Genomic DNA, 13,822 nt, shown 5'->3' with positions numbered 1-13,822 from the left:
TGTGATATTTATAAGGTTCACTAATTTGATAATGCCTGGAAAAGTTTTTATAAGATTTGAATAAATATATTCAATTATCATACAAACATCTTTAGTCTGAAGAAAAAGGTAAGTATAATGGAATATAACTCAACTACAAAGAGGAAAAACAAATATGGCATTTTTTAATGTTCAATTACTAATCAATATCCAGTGACTTCAGTGGAGCATGCTGTAAAAAACAAACAAACAAACAAGAAAGACTGTAAATAACCTGCTTTCCTTCTCTATGGCATGAATACTGAAACACCTTTTTATGTATCATATCTATTCTACATTTGGCTGCAAACATTATCAAGGCAATAATAACTATCAGGTGGATGCATGTGCTGATGAGGAGTGAGTGCAATTCACAGAACTTTTCTACTTTTTCTTGGAAACAAGAAGCAGTTGAAATGATGCATATATTTCTAAGCACTTTATATAATGGGGATCAGAACTTGCAAATAAATGAATATAACCCTGACTGATTCAGGTTCATATCCACCTATGAGAAAGCAGAAGTGAGACCAGCCAGTTCATAGGAACTTCCAATCAAGCAATTAATGAGTATAACTCTGCTTGCTGTCTGGTTACTGAATTGTGGCACCATGTAGGAAAGCAAGCCTAAAAACTTCCTAACACATCTTTTTTCCCTTCATCATTCTGGCTAGTTGTCTTACTCCTAAGGTGTGACTAAATTAGAACCTTCTCAGCTGCAGGGAATTCTGAGTGAACATAAGCTGTTGCTTTATGACCTGTATTAGATTGTGCTGGGGTCGAAAACCATTATGGACTCGATACCTAAGACAAAAGGTCCTATCTACTTGTCCATGAATAAGTAATTGCAAATTATTACATCTGCAAAGGGAACTGGGACATTCTACCTGGTCCAGGAATCAGATTTGAACTGTTAAAAGCCAAAGAGAGAGAAAAAAATAAGTATTGCTTGCTTTAAAGAATAATAAAAGCAACAGTTAAGAAAATGGAAATCTTGAGTGAGTGCATTTAAATTGTTTGTTGTAGGACATTACAAGCAAATATCAATAAATCTGCGTTCTTACATAAACCCAAATACAATTTGATTTATTACTTTTTTCTATTTTAGAACTGCTAGGTGTCTTGATAGATTGTCTTTTTGGTCCTAGAGAATTTTGAAGGCTTAAAAATCATCGTAGTAAGGTTAAATAAAGGAAAATAAATTGTCTAAATATTAGATAGATTATTTTGCAAGAATATGCAGAAAGGATTGCGGAGACCTAATTTTCTTCTAAGGAAGGAATCTCCATACGGTCAAAATCAACTTGGAACCAGCTCTCGCCTTTGCTACCTCTCCTATCACAGGAAAGACAGGTGAGAGTGAGCCTGGAACAGGGTCAGCCTCCTGACAAGTGTTAGCCTGAGCATCTTGGAGGAAAGCAAATTCCTTTAAAAGAAAGCAAATGATGATTCTGTAGCAAAGGGCTGAATCCTCAGGAATGGAGATGACACTTTTGAAATGATCACCAAGTAGAGTGATACAAATAAAAGTGAGCAATCTTGAATGACAGAGCAGACCACAAAGAGAGGCCATACCTGAGAAAAGGGGGAGCTAGTTCTCTGAGCCATCAGCAATCCCTGCAGAGCACAGATCATGGCTCAGCCACAGGGCTAAGTAGCTACATGGCTATGCTTAAGGATATCAGTGCTAAAATGTGTAGAATTCCCATAGAATGCATTCACTGTCTACAAATCCTTGTGTTGTCTCCCCAGAGTCTCAAATTATAGAAACCTTCTGTATATTAAAAATAACTAGCCAGCCAGTGTGACTCAGTGGATGAACGTCAGCCTATGTATGAATCAGGGGTTTGAAATTCGATTCCAGGTCAGGGCACATGACTGGGTTGCAGGCTCTATCCCCAATAGGGGGCATGTAGGAGGCAGCTGATCAAGGATTCTCTCTCATCATTGATGTTTCTATCTCTCTCTCCCTCTCCCTTCCTCTCCTAAGTCAATAAAAATATTAAATAATAATAATAATAATAATAACTCTGAACAGGTATACCTCACCTACCAAAGTCAAGTGACATGGGTCCACAGAATTAGTCTATTCTCTTTCAGAGAAAGTCAACTTAGCGAAGCTCTTTCCTCTCATAATATGCTATACTTTGTGTATAAATCAAGCAAGAGAATACATTTGGCATAACCACAATATAAATATTTCACAAGGAGAAATCTTAGGGCTGAGTATTTTTGTAAATATGCCGTTAGATCCTGATATTTTTGTCTGATTTCAAAGGAACTTTGTTGCTTCGGGAAATGCAGCTATTAATAGAGCACAAGTCCTACTGCAGAAGGTGTGCCACAGAGAAAATACAGAAAGAGTGAAATTAATATATCAATCAATTATCCCCTTGAAAGAAAAAAATTATTTAATAAATTTACACCTGGCTCTAACACCCACTCCCATCTGAACATAGTGGCAGAAAACTTAATCCTAATTATTTCTGGATCAAGTCTCTCTTGATGATGTGCTTAGATCCCAGAGTTCTATGTATTATCAAAGATCTGGAGACCAATTCTGAAAAGTGTTATCTATCCATTGTTGTTGTCACTTAGTTACCAAAGGTCTCAGTATGCCTGGCCTTTTAGATCTCACAGCTCTTCTACCTCCAAGCCATGGCTGAGCCACTGAAAGTCCTTGAAAAGCCTGAGGCTGTCCAGAGGCTGGCATGTTCAATGCATGAATTTCTTATCCCAAAAGGGTGCCCTGCTGCCCCCTCACTGCACCCAGGAGGCCCCTACCTTTTGATCTCTCTCTAGGTTGAGAGGGAACATCATCCCTCAATTAGTCATCAAAAGTATTTATCCCTAACATCTTCACTTCAATAAATTTAAGCTGTAACAAAAGATAGGAAAAATTGCAATATTAAAGCAGTATTTGCTTTGATATCTATGAAAATCTGAGGCAAGAACAAAACCTGACCCTTCAAAAGGAACCTTACCAGCTTGAGAGAGGTGGGAAGAGAGGGCTTGTAGAAAGTGTGCCACAGTGAGAAAATACAGGAAGGCCAGAACAATTAGTTGATCGATAAATTACCCCCACATTAGTTCTTGCTTTGCCCCTGGCTGTTCGACCCTGAATAAGGCATTGACCTAATCTACTCTTCCATTTTTCTATCCGTAATAAGTTAGAATCAAAAGTTCTGTCCCTCCTTTGGATGTAATCATTTTGCTTGTCGGTTTTATTTACTCTGGCATTCTTGTTTAAAACTTATTACTCAAATCTATGTATTTTTACAGCTTTAAGTAAGAAGTCAAACATTGTATATAGGGATGAGGAAGGACTACTGGCTTTATATTATCATCATGGTTCTGATTATTAACTTAATCACTGAGTACTTACTATAAACTAGATACTTGGCTACCTATGTGCATGTCCTCATTGGGATAGCCTACAGTTCCCTAGGTGGCCCAAGCCAAGCCACCCCAACACATCCATGAAAAAGCAAGAAAGATGAAATAGGAATGATCCTATGATTCTGTTTGTAGAGAGATGGTTTAATAGCTTAATATTAACAACAAAAATGAGAAAAGAAGTTTAGACAAGTTTTAAATGCATAAAAATATGGTTAAAATTGTGTCAAGTTATGGCACTTTATAAATAGAAGACTATATATTAAAGAAAATGTGTATTTTTAAAGCATTAAAATATTTTTATAAGCTCAACATAAAATATATATATTAAGAAATATTAAAACCGTTCTCATCACAAGAAAAAAAATATATAAATACGTATGGTGACAGATGTTAACTGGATTTATTGTAGTGATCATTTTGCAATATATACGAATATCAAATGATTATGTTGTACATCTGAAGCTAGTATAATATTATATGCCAATTATAGCTCAATAAAGAAAGAAAAGAAAGATAAGGTGAAAGTTGAAAAATAATGTGAAGCTTGATGTTTATGACAGCATACATAAAGTTGACATTCTTGCAACTTAAAAAATCTGCTCATAATCTTCTAAGAATAAAACACAAGACAGATTCTAAATATAGGGTGTGGGAAGAGACTCAAAAACACTTAATCAAAAATGGTTAGTGGCAAGAGACTTCTGAAAGCAATTAAGAGAGGAAATTGGGAGATCAAAGATTGAAGGGAAAAGTGTGATGATGGTATGAATGCAAAGGTGGTCTTACATATGGAGAGAGGGTAAGATGTCAACATGGGGTAGGAAGGAACAGAGGGATTAAAAGTCAGACAATTACTGCCCTGGGAGTTCATGTTCCTCGGCCCAGCTGCAATAGCAAACATAGGAACTAAGGTAAGGCCAAAGAACCAGCTATAATTTTAATTCAAGTTAGTGGAGGGATAGAATTAGAAAGATGATTATCCCTACAGATGGGAAGTGGAAGAAAAATGAGAGCAAAAGGAAGAAAGAAGCTCATAAATTAAAATTTGATAAGATAAATTCTTTGTTATTTTAAAGATATTTTGTTTTGTCTGGATTGTAAGTTTCTATCTGTTCTGGTCATAAATAAAAGTATAATCTTTAAACAGATAAAAACAAGGTTAAGTAAAATAATGTGTATTCTGCATTATTTTCGTTTAGATTTTATAATTTTATGTGGAATACCTTCAAAATCTTCTAAAATTTTTGCTAGGAATGGTTAACATACAAAAATAAATCTTGGCTTTACCAAGAAAAATGAGATATAAATAATTAGGATAGTATTATTATACAAATGTATTGTGGAATTAACTGCAAATTAATTTAAAATGTCTCAAAAATGATTTTTTATAATTCTATAGTATCTTAGGATAATATATCATTTTAAAATAAGTATGTATAGTATTCTGATTTAAAGTATATGAAGTATTTTATAATATGTGATTACTACCCATGCAAGAATAAAGTCAAGCCACTAAAATATATTTTGATCTCATTTCTCTGTAATATGGCAGCCTTTTAACTCTATTCTGCTTTTTAGACAATAACTTAAGAGATTTAAATATATTAAAATCAAGAAGCTGTTAGTTATATGATTAGTTACCATCATTTATTACCAATAAACTCTTATACTGTAACAACCGAAATTCAGATTCCATGGAGCAGGGAGTCTCCTTGAAAAAATGGGGCTAGAATAGACTATAAGCCATTTTCCACCAATACAACAGCAGCAATCCCTTCACTCTTTATAGGGCACATTATAAAAATTAAGCCAAAAAAAGGCGGGGGGGGGGGGATTCCAGAGACTCTGGTGGGTATTTATTCCAGAGGAGCGTGGACAATCAGTAGAGAAATGCTCTCAGCTGCATTTTACTACATCTTGTTTCTCATTCAAAAAAAGGGTTGCATAAATCTAAAACCTATTTTGAGTAACATGTATGTCACTATCAAAAATATCTTTTCCTTCAAGCCAAGAAAAGAGATTTGTGGAGACTTTTGGTGTTGAAAGAAGGCATCTAATAACAAATCAATAGGATAGTGACTGCTCAACAGTGAGAATGTGAAATTAGAGGACTTCTGAAACACAGTGTCATTATATTGACTATTTTGTAAGATTATTCAAACACGTATGCTAAAAAGGGGATGATGAATGTAGGATCACATGTTCATTTCTTAAGCAGTTATATTACTGATTTGAAACTTTCAAACAGAACTATGTTCAGAATTACAATATTTTAAACTTGATCAGAGTTAAAACTGAAGTATCTCTGAACATTTTAAACATACTTCAGATGCTTTAAAGAATGATTAGCTTCCCCTATAAAATGAACCCAAGTATTAAATCTGTGCTTTCAAGTTATGTATGGGCCCAAATTCTGATTTATTAATTTAAGCTACACACACACTCACCAAGAAAATCTTAGTTACTCTTCCTCCATTTATGTGTTTAAACACAGAGGAGAAATTTGTGGGACTGCTGATATCCATCCTAAGGCACATTCTATAGATAAACAGAGGACTTTGTTCGCTGGATCTTTTCATCCAGAGCCTTTCATGAGCTGTGAATTTCCTCTAAAAGCACCTATCAGCATGAATAAAGTGATAAAAGCAAATGTGTGAAATGCCTTTCACTTAACTAACAGGCATGACTCCAAATTCTAGAACTCCCACTGCTTTCATCTGAAACCCTAACCCATGATGATAGTAAACATGATTTGATGGAAGGTCCTGCACTAATGTTACAAGATTGTTGGCCTATTGTGAAGTGATCTTTAATGGAAATCTCTGTCAGACATAATCCATTTCTGTACAGTCTCAGATTATCTCCTGTGACTGTGGCATTCCATTTTGTACAAAAAGTCAGATTAATAAATCCATTCACCCTTCCCAGAGCATTCATTCATTCATGTGTGCATTCAGCAGCTTCCACCCTGGGGCATAAGGAGGTGACACGTTCTGCCCTGTGCTTTCAAAGTTCAGTAAAGACATCATGCCTACAGCCAGGTTTATAACTAATACATGTGAAAAACTGATAGCACTGTGGGGAGATGTGGGTAAGTTCTCAATGGTGGGAAATCTCAATTATTGATAGGTCAAAAGGAGAAAAATATTAGTAAAGACACAGGAAACTATAAAGAATATAAACCTCGATGGAATGAACTTCCCAAGAAACTTGCACAGCCAGAAAGAATATGCATTTCTCTCACGCACAATTTTTAATTGCCACATGCTAGTTTATAAGAACGTCTCAATTTCAAAGGATTTATATCACAAAGAAAAATAAGATAGTAAATAACAGTGACTAAAAGGTAAATTAAAAATCTCCATATGTTTGGGAAATCTAAGATACTTCTAAATAATGGCTAAAAAGAAAACACAACAGAAATAAAAAAAAATACTTGAAACAAACAATAAAAATATACTTTAACACTTGTGGGGCTCAGCAAAAGAGTATTTCAAAAAGGAAGAATAGAACTTTAAATTTTTACAACAGAAAAGAAATGATGGATAGATATCTTCTTAGCAACAGCAGTAAAAAAACAGTCCAAATAAATTTTTAAAGGAGATATTTCAGAAATTAATAAAATAAAAACAAATATGCAATATAAAGAATTGACAAAATGAACAATTGGCTCTTCAAGAAAACTAGCAAAACAGACAATCTTCTGGTGAGAGTGGCAACATAAAGAAGGCAGGAATACCCCATATGAAACTGAGGGTTCCTATGACTTTGATTAAATTTAGTTTTAAATCCTAACTCTAGAAATCTTCTCTCTCTCTCTCTCTCTCTCTCTCTCTCTCTCTCTCTCTCTCTCTCTCTCTCTCTCTCTCTCTCCTAGATGGATAGATAGGTAGAACATAAATAGATATAAATATCTATATGTAGATATATAGATATAGATAGACATAGACAGATGATAGATTATAGATATAGACATAGACATAGACATAGACATAGACATAGACATAGACATAGACATAGACATAGACATATCCCTTAGAGACCTAGCTAGTCTTTCCCTTAGATCCGTGGTCGGCAAATTGTGGCTCACGAGCCACATGCGGCTCTTTGGCCCCTTGAGTGTGGCTCTTCCTAAGCCCTAGGGGTACCCTAATTTTGTTAATAACAATGTACCTACCTATATAGTTTAAGTTTAAAAAATTTAGCTCTCAAAAGAAATTTCAATCGTTGTACTGTTGATATTTGGCTCTGTTGACTAATGAGTTTGCCGACCACTGTGGAATTAGCAACCCCCAAGGCACAGAAGGCAGTAGCCTGCACCTGACTAATGGTCACAAGGTTTGGACCTCTGGGAGGCTAAAGATAACATCTTAACCTAAGTTATGTTTCAGTTCCTGAGCCCTAAGGTTGAATCACCCCTTAGCTACTTTTCCATGAAACCAGATAAAGGAACACTAGAACAGACCTCAGCACTGTCCTCAGACCTGAAGAAATCACTCACTACCCTTATCTCACCTCCAACCAATGAGCCCCCAGCATGACAACAAACCTGCTAGCCCATGGTGCCTTGTAATTTTGCCCTATACAATCTGTAAACTGCACGTCATCAAGAAGTTTGGGCTTGTCCTGGCCAGTGTGGCTTAGTTGGTTGTGCATCAGCCCCAAAGATTACTGGCTCAATTTCTGGTCAGGACACATGCCTGGGTTTCGGGCTCAATCCCCAGTCGGGGTCCTGCCGGAGGCAGCTCTCTTGATGTCTCTCACACACACTGATGTGTCTCGTGTGTGTGTGTGTGTGTGTGTGTGTGTGTGTGTGTGTGTGTGTAGAAGAGTTTGGGCTTTTGAGCATTAGCTTCCCATCCTACTCGATAGCAACATTCATTAAAAAAAAGCCAATCTTTCTCCACTGCACTTCTCTGTGTCAGTGTCTGGCTCTGCTAGTGCCAGGTGGATGGCTGGACAAACTCTGTTCAATAACACATACCATGGATGAAAAGATAGATAGATACAACCACAGATAAAATGGATAAGAGAATATGATGAATGAATTTATATCAAGGCATTGGAAACTAGACTAAATGGACAAGTTATTAGAAAAACATATTTTTTAAAACAGATTCAAGAGGAAATAGCCTAAAGAGTTCTAACTTTAAAAAATAGAAAAATATTAAAAACTTGCATAGAACTTGTTTTAAAACTTGTTTAAAATATTTTCACAAGAAAAACATTTGGCCCAAATGTGTTTATATAAACTCCAACAGAAAACAGAATGAAGAATCACCCTCCAATTCCTACCCTGAGGCTTGTATTACCTTGACCTCAAAGTAGACAAAGCAAAGAATGGCAAGAGCAGTTCAGAACAATCTCACTCAGGAATTTAGAAGCAATTTTCCTAAGTACTGTATTAGCAAACCAAATTAAACCATGAATATACACCCAAGGTGGGTTTATACTGGGAAAGCAAAGAAGGGAGGCTTAAATAAGGAAAACATAATTATAATTCACCACATTAAAAGATCAAAGTGAAAACCATATAAGCATTTCAATAGATGCAGAAAATATATTTGATAAAATAACATCAATTCTTGATATAAAATGTTACAAATAATTGAGATTTCCTAACAAGTTAAAGGCACCTATGCAAAACCTATAGTAAATATAGTTCCTAATAATAAACATTTTGATGCATTACCTTTAAAATTGGCCTTCAATAAAGTTAAGACTTCTTTATACATTAGAAAGAGTATGGAAGGTATAAAATAAACTGAGAGATGGTTTGCAACACATGTAACCAAAAATATTTGTTTCTGTAATATATAAGAGAATCCAGATATCACTAAAAAAAAAGATAATCTCACAGAAATTCTATTGTAATAGATAAGAACACCCACCCATGTGAATGGCCCAAAAAACATGTGAAAAGATTCTCCACCTCATTAGTAACCACTGAAATGTAAGTTAAGACAAAATACTATTTCATACTCCCTTGGATTATAAAAATTATATAAATTTAACAATATCAAATTTTGGAGTGTATGAAACAATGGAAACCTGAGAGCAGTACCAGTGGAAGTAAAATATTATAACCACTTTGGACCACAGTTTCATATTAATTTTTAACACTTATCCTACAACCCAGCAATTTTGGGGGGAGATGGGAAGGGGGAATAGGGAGGGAAAGGGGAACCTTCACACATACTAGTATATATATGAGACAGGTACACAAGTCTTTATAATAGCAAAGAAATAAAAGTGAAAACTGCTTAAACATTTATCAACAACACAATCGATAGAGTGTATTCACATAAATATGAAGTGTTACATAAAATGCAAAAACAGAAATTTTTTATTTCCCATAATTTTTCTCTTCCTGTAAGTCCTAGCCCAGATCTGTAGATGCTGGGCCCAAGACCAGCAAGATGGGATCAGCTGGGAACTTGGTAAAAATGCAAAACCTCTGGCCCCATCTCAGTCCTACTGGTTCATGTTCTATATCAGTGATGGTGAACCTTTTGAGCTCAGCGTGTCAGCATTTTGAAAAACCCTAAATTAACTCTGGTGCCATGTCACATATAGAAATTTTTTGATATTTGCAACCACAGTAAAACAAAGATTTATATTTATGATATTTATTTTATATATTTAAATGCCATTTAACAAAGAAAAATCAACCAAAAAAATGAGTTTGTGTGTCACCTCTGACATGCATGTCATAGGTTCGCCATCACTGTTCTATATTAACAAGATTTATGTGCACCGGAAATTTGAGAAGCACTCTCCCAAAAGCGGCTGTATCCATTGTTCAGGACAGCATCAACTAGTTAGATTTTGCATCAAAATACTGTATTTAGCAATTCTAGTATTAGTCCATTTAAACGGTTCTTGGTAAGTTTTTAAAACAACAAATGCAAATATACCTCTATTTGCATAATACATTCCTAGAATATCCCCTATTTATAATAAAGCCACATCAAAAATACAAAATATAAAACAGATAAGCTCTAGGCTCAGATCATTTTAAGCATTTTTTTCTTCTTTTTAAAACTAAAAGATTATCGGGAAGACATTAGAAATTTGTGCAAAGCTTGGGATAATTTTTTGTTATACAATAGGGACCTGATCTCTGCAAAATATCTAATATCCTTGGCCTCTATTTGATAATCATCATGGCTCCCAGTTAATTGTGAGAACAAACATGTTCCCCATTAATTTCCCTAGAAGAGAAATCCTCCAGGAGGCAGTCCTGCCCCATTGAAACCGCTGCTCTACACAGGCTTCCTGGGGAAGTTCCAATTTTGACCCTAAGCTGCCTTTGGAAAGAAGCCAATAGTCCCTGTGCCTGGGACGTTGTTAGTGGATATTTACCTCCATCTCTTCGGTACTTTCTTTTCTTCAACTACACTGTTGTGCCCCTACCAGCTAGCAAGAGGAGATTATTAAATATTTAGAAATTTTTCAAGCCAATTGAATCCATGTTAGTGGTTTAAATAGACCATGGTGGGAATATTTATACAACAGAAACTGGCTCATTTTGTGGGCGAGAGGACCAGTTGGTAAATATTTAACAGCACATCCCTCATTTTATATGAAGGACCTTTGGCAACTTCCTCCTATTCTCACTTTTGCGTAGTCAAGTTTCCTTCATTGTAGCAGACACATTTATTCTCTTTTGACTAATAATGTTGAGTAATATTACTTCCAAACAATCCATGCTACTTTTTTAATACATTGTGTCGGAAAGCACCAGACACCTCCTTGACCTTCATAAATGAAAAACTTACCCTTTATTTTAAAATTGCCTATTCTCACTTCCTTTTAAGGCACTGATCAAACTCTACCTGTAGCAAAACACACACACACACACACACACACACACACACACACACACACACCTCCAGCCTTAAAAAAACAAAACACCAAGAACTAAGTGGTGCTGAGGAAGAATTTTAGTAAAGGTAGAACTTTAAAGAATGGAGAAGGGCAGTATGGAACTGATAAAATGGAAGTCTGAGATAATTTGTCTTCCATGCTCAGCTCTGTAGCCCAATTCAAAGCCCTGTGGTTGTCAAGGTAAGGTCACATGCTGAGGTGGTTGTTCAGGGTGACAGTGGAACTTTGAACCCACAGAGCTAGTATCACCAAGGCCATAAGTTTGACTCAGGGATATTGAGATTACTTGGACCTTTGCCCAGAAATCAGCACCCTGAGACTAGGGAGCCTGGGACACACCTATCTCTTACCTTGAACTTTGCAATAGCCATGGTTGGGGGTTGCAGTGAAGCTCTTCCCAGGGGTAAGGTAGGCAGTAAAATGAGCAGGTGAGAGAGGGAGCAGTAGAAGGAGGACTGGTTGGCTACCACATAGGGACCACATCTGCTGGGCTGTTCTTGGGCTTCACTTGTGAAGTTATTTGGGGGGACTTCCAAAAATAGCCAAGAGTTACTTAAAAAAAAAAGAAAGAAAGAAAAAGAAAAAACTAAGCTAGATGAAAACTGTTAATTCAGCAGACTTTTGGGTTCCCCTTCAACTTGGAACATTCCTTACTGGGGCTATTTTGATATCTAGCTCTGACTTGGTAAATTACTATAAACTAGTTCTTCCGTAACTTTAATGTACCTAATTATCTCTGAGGGCACTTAATTAAAATGCAGATTCCCGAGCCCTGACCCCAAGATTATCAAGCCAGGCTACAAGCTTCGTTTTTAACAAACACCCCTCTAATGTGAATAGTTTCAAACATACTGGGTAACCCTTTGCTTTTATTTCTGAGAAAAAAGAAAGTTGCTTCTATTCATAAAGAAATTCACCTTCACATGACCGAATCAGGTTTGTACATTAATTCTGACAAAAACCGAATTTATACACCCCCAATTATTTTCTCAAGTAGTTCTAAAGAATCTTCCTGAAGAATGTACTTTAGATGGATTAAATCAGATTTAAGGGTTTAAAATTTCGCAAAGAGAAATGTCACCTAGAATGGGGGCCAGCATTCAACACAACAAAATGCTACAAATTATTTTCATGTGTAATCAGTAAACCAACAGATCCATTCCTAATAAGGAATATAATAAAGAGTAAATGTTTCACTATTATGAAGCATATTAATTCAGCTGAGCAAAATGTGAAAAAGATGATTAAACATGTGTTTCTCTGTACCAAAACCCCACAACTCTGACCTTCAAATTCTGTCAACATGACAGTGGCATAACCCAATGAAAATGTCAAAAAATGTTTTATTTCCGCCCTCACAGGTATGGCTCAGTTGGTTGGAGCATCTTCCGTTCACTGAAAGATTGTGAGCTGGATTCCTGCTTAGAGCACATACCCAGGTTATAGGTTCTATAGATTCAATTCCTGGTAGTTGGGCATGTGCAGGAGGCAACCAGTTGATTTTTCACTCTCACATCTCTCTCTCTCTCTCTCTCTCTCTCTCTCTCTCTTTCTCTCTCTCTCTCTCCCCCTTCTTCTCTCTCTGAAATAAATAAAAGTTTGGCCTCAGAAGAAGATTTAAAACTATTTAAATTATTTTATATATTATTATTAAACTAAACAATATCTTATCCATTCATTCATTCACTCACTGAGTAGATCAGTTCTGACACTTCAAAACAATAGCAGCAGATTTGGACTAAAAAAGCACTTTGTTCATTATTGAACTTGCAATACAGAACAAAATACACCAATGTCATGTATGTTTATTGGTCTTGCACCAAAACAAACCAAAAAAATGAAGATTCCCAATATCAAATGTCTGAACTCTTGATTCTCAATTCTGCTGTTTTCATTCCCCAAATCTAGTTATTTCCAAGAAGAGCCTATGATTTTTTCAACTTTATGTGAGGCAGATGGATTATTTATTTAAGTGTGTAAATGAGCCACATCCTTGATCAAATGAACAGCTAAATGAAGGGAATAAGGTGATACATGGTAGAGAGACTTCATAGAGCAGGGGGCCCTTGCCCCAACTACAATTTTAGTACGTTATTAAGTATTCAAAATGATTATGAAGGATATAAATTGAAGTGACATTTTATGTCATTTGTGGCTAAAATTTCAATATTCCTACTATATTGCCTTGCATCGTAATAGCAAAATTGCATTTCAGGGTTTTACTAGAATCATACTTTGTGACTACCTTAAGAAATAAGAGTACACAAGAGATGCCTAACATTTGAATGTTTATGCTGAAAATAGTTGTAATTAACCAAAATAGCCAATCTGTCTATTTTAATTATGATTATTGATGAGCTTCCTAACAGTATTAAAATCATTTAAATAAACTTATTCATCTAAACACTAAAATTTTTTCTTACTAAATGGAAAAATAATGTGGAATTATGCACTCCTAGGCAACACCTTTAATTCCCACATTTTTCAAAGGATGATGCATAGAAATACAATTTAC

The sequence above is a fragment of the Myotis myotis genome, unplaced genomic scaffold (assembly GCF_014108235.1).
Source record: "Myotis myotis isolate mMyoMyo1 unplaced genomic scaffold, mMyoMyo1.p scaffold_m19_p_3, whole genome shotgun sequence".
Lineage (NCBI taxonomy): Eukaryota > Metazoa > Chordata > Mammalia > Chiroptera > Vespertilionidae > Myotis > Myotis myotis.
This window is presented reverse-complemented; position numbering follows the sequence as displayed.